We start from the raw sequence: 3,019 nt of genomic DNA, 5'->3' as shown, positions 1-3,019 counted from the left end.
AATGCCAACGAGCTCTTCTACCTGGAAGTGCAACATCAGCCCTTCAACACATCAGCATGAGGTGCAGTTGTCACACGGCTACGACTCATAAGCCATGAATGCAGGTCTGAATAGTGCCCCTTTGGAAACCCCCCACCCTCCATGCAGAAAAAGAGCATCTGCCCCTGAAATCCTTTCAGTATAAAGTGTATGAATGACAGGCAGCTAAAAAACTGTCTCCTCGGCTATTTGGCTCATGTGTCTCATAGAACAAATTCTGTGGACGGAAACAGCCTTGCCAGGAATGTGAGCCGACTTTAATCCAGCCTGCCCTGAAATATCTCAGAAGTGAAGCAGGAGAAAGAGGCCCAGTTTATGGTGGTGAGCTGACTTGGTTTTGAGTAGGAGGGTGTGCGCTGCAGAGGACTGGTCTGCTTATGTGAATAGGCTGAACTACAAAATATCTGGCTGCTCTTATATTCTTTTCCTGCAAGGCTGCAGTTAGGTTAGTGAGTGGCAGGCTATTGCCTATCTTGTGTATCAGCAGCACTGTAGAGTCAGGCCAGATGGCAAATCCTGATAGCTGGGGTCGGGATGCATATGGAATGGGTTGGAGAAAGAGGGGTGGCCACTTCCAATCTACCAGGAAGCATTTTTCTGCTGGAGAAACAGCTTGCACCAGCAGAGGGAGGCAGCACTCCACAGAAAACCTCTCTGTCATACAATCAGTCCTCTACAAGGAGATCCTTGGGCTGGGAGGGGGCTGGAAGTGACCATATTCCAGATCAGGGGGAGCATGAAGCCAGGCTCTGGGCTTTCGTTTCGTGTTGGAATGGAGATGTAAAATCACTTCTTTTGTATTCAGGTCAGGACAACAGATCCACACCTGGGAGCTTGTCAAAAGTTAAAAGTTACAAATGTAAAAGTCAAAAGTTAAAAATGTAAAGGCTAATGGAATTCTATTTAAAAATCAAAAGTCGCTGTGGTGGTTCAAGTTATAGTGTCAGACAAAAGACAAGATGGAAAAGAAAAGATAAGGAAGAGAGAAAAGAGATAGAGAGAAAAAGAAGAAAGAAAGAAAAAGAAAACACAAAAAATCCTACTGAAAATGGTTTGTTTGTTTGTTCAGAAAAGAGAAGGAAAAGAAAAAAACCATTGTAATAAGTAAATAGAAAAAGGGGGGGAGTGGGGATGGAATAGTAGATATATATATATATATATATATATATATATATATATATATATATATAATTCTTTAATGAGAAATTAAAAAAAAAACTTTTTAAACTTTTTCTCAGTGATAGCAGCTCTTTTGGCTGAGGTGTGGCTTGCAGCTGAAACAGTATTTAAGGACACTCAAGCATTCGGTGTGGATCTCCAGGAGCTTGAAGAGAAACTCCAGGCGTTGCCAGCAACACTCCAGGAGCCGCAAGCCAGAGGTATTTTTGAGAATCCTGTCTTCACAAATTCCAGGGACATGGCCCTCCCAGTGCTAAGGTGGGGAGGTGGGGCTGCGAGTTTGCAGATAAGAGTCAAAAGTTAAAAATGTAAAGGCTAATGGAATTCTATTTAAAAATCAGATCAGGACAACAGATCCACACCTGGGAGCTTGATGGCAGCTGAAGGGATCCACGGTGATCCAGGACAAGCTGCACTTGCTGCTCAGGTAAGGCCAGAAGGAGGCTTACCAGGTGTCCCCGGTTGCCAGGGAAAGTCCCCGGATTCAGCAATCTGTCCCCGGCAGAAATTTGTCCCCGGAATGTCCCCGGATTTACGCCTGGGGACTTCCTGCGCTGCAACATGGCTGACGCCATGGCAGCAAGCAGCATCGGAGGTCCAGACTACATCCGGGGACATTAATTAAATCCGGGGACATTCCAGCCAGTTCCAGCCAGCCAATCCGCTGGCTGGGGGGATGCCCCGACCTTGCTGCAGCCGCCGCCACCGAGGAGAGGGAGAGCCCAACCCGAGAGAGCACACCCAGAGGAAGGTCTGTCTGCTTTAACGCCTCATTGCTGAGCAAAAAACAGCGTTCTTGGCCGTTCCTGTGGCGTACACCCCTCCCCCCTTTTCTCCAGCTGGACGGCTTGTCTTTGGGGCGTTGAGGCAAAGTACAGCAGAGGGGATCCCCTGTCCCCCCCCACCCACTTTGTGGGAGAGCTCGCTTGCAGATAGGGATAGTGCACGGTTGGAGAGCCTTTTATTTGTAATTGTTCTGGTTGCTTAGAAGGGTAGTTGGCGGATGAAGTGAATCAAGTCAACTTTAATCGTTTAACCTGCCAGAAAAAGGGCCAGTTTAAAACAGCGGCTGTCTAGTTCACAGAGTTCCTGAACAAGCCTGCATGGAAACACCGGTTTCTATAACAACTGAAATGTACTTCATTTGCAACTAAGTAGAGGCTCTCTGCTAATGCAGAGCACAATCCACAGCTTCAGGCAAGGCCATTTATATACCCAGAATCCCGAGCAGCCTTTTCTCATACTCCTCTGAAGTACCACCACTGCAACACCAGCGCTTGGCCTTCTGGCACCTGCAGGCTAGGGAAAGAGCTCTTTAGCACCCTGGGGTGGAGCTCCTTCTCAGCAATAGCACTGTCTGCTCATTCCCAACTTCTTCAACCAGTGCCTCTGTGCCATCTGTAAATGTCTGGAGTAAATGTCTAGCAGGAAGTGTCTGTCCTCTCCAGGATGTTGAAATACTGAAGAAGGCGCCCAATAGCCCTAAGACGGGGGCGGAAACAGTACTTAAGGATGATCAAGCATTGCGTATGAAGGTCCAGGAGCTTGAAGAAAAACTCCAGCTGTTGCCAGAAATACTCCAGGATCTGCAAGGAAGAGGTATTTTTGAGAATCCTGTCTTCACAAATTCCGGGGACATGGCCCTCCCAGTGTTAAGGTGGGGAGGTGGGGTTGGGAGTTTGCAGATAAGAGTCAAAAGTTAAAAATGTAAAGGCTAATGGAATTCTATTTAAAAATCAAAAGTCGCTGTGGTGGTTCAAGTTATAGTGACAGACAAAAGACAAGATGGAAAAGAAAAGAT

At 46.8% G+C, this 3,019-nt stretch overlaps 1 long non-coding RNA gene across 1 annotated transcript; it reads left to right on the top strand.

The window, feature by feature from the left end:
* Nucleotides 1–294: 294 nt before the first annotated feature.
* LOC310753679 lies at nucleotides 295–2,790 on the top strand. The gene is made up of 3 exons (XR_014543442.1): nucleotides 295–360; nucleotides 1,560–1,645; nucleotides 2,667–2,790. It is a non-coding gene; the product is annotated as an uncharacterized lncRNA (long non-coding RNA).
* Nucleotides 2,791–3,019: the final 229 nt, after the last annotated feature.

Source organism: Podarcis filfolensis (genome assembly GCF_964270895.1).
Source record: "Podarcis filfolensis genome assembly, chromosome: W".
NCBI classification, from domain to species: domain Eukaryota; kingdom Metazoa; phylum Chordata; class Lepidosauria; order Squamata; family Lacertidae; genus Podarcis; species Podarcis filfolensis.
This window is presented reverse-complemented; position numbering and strand designations above follow the sequence as displayed.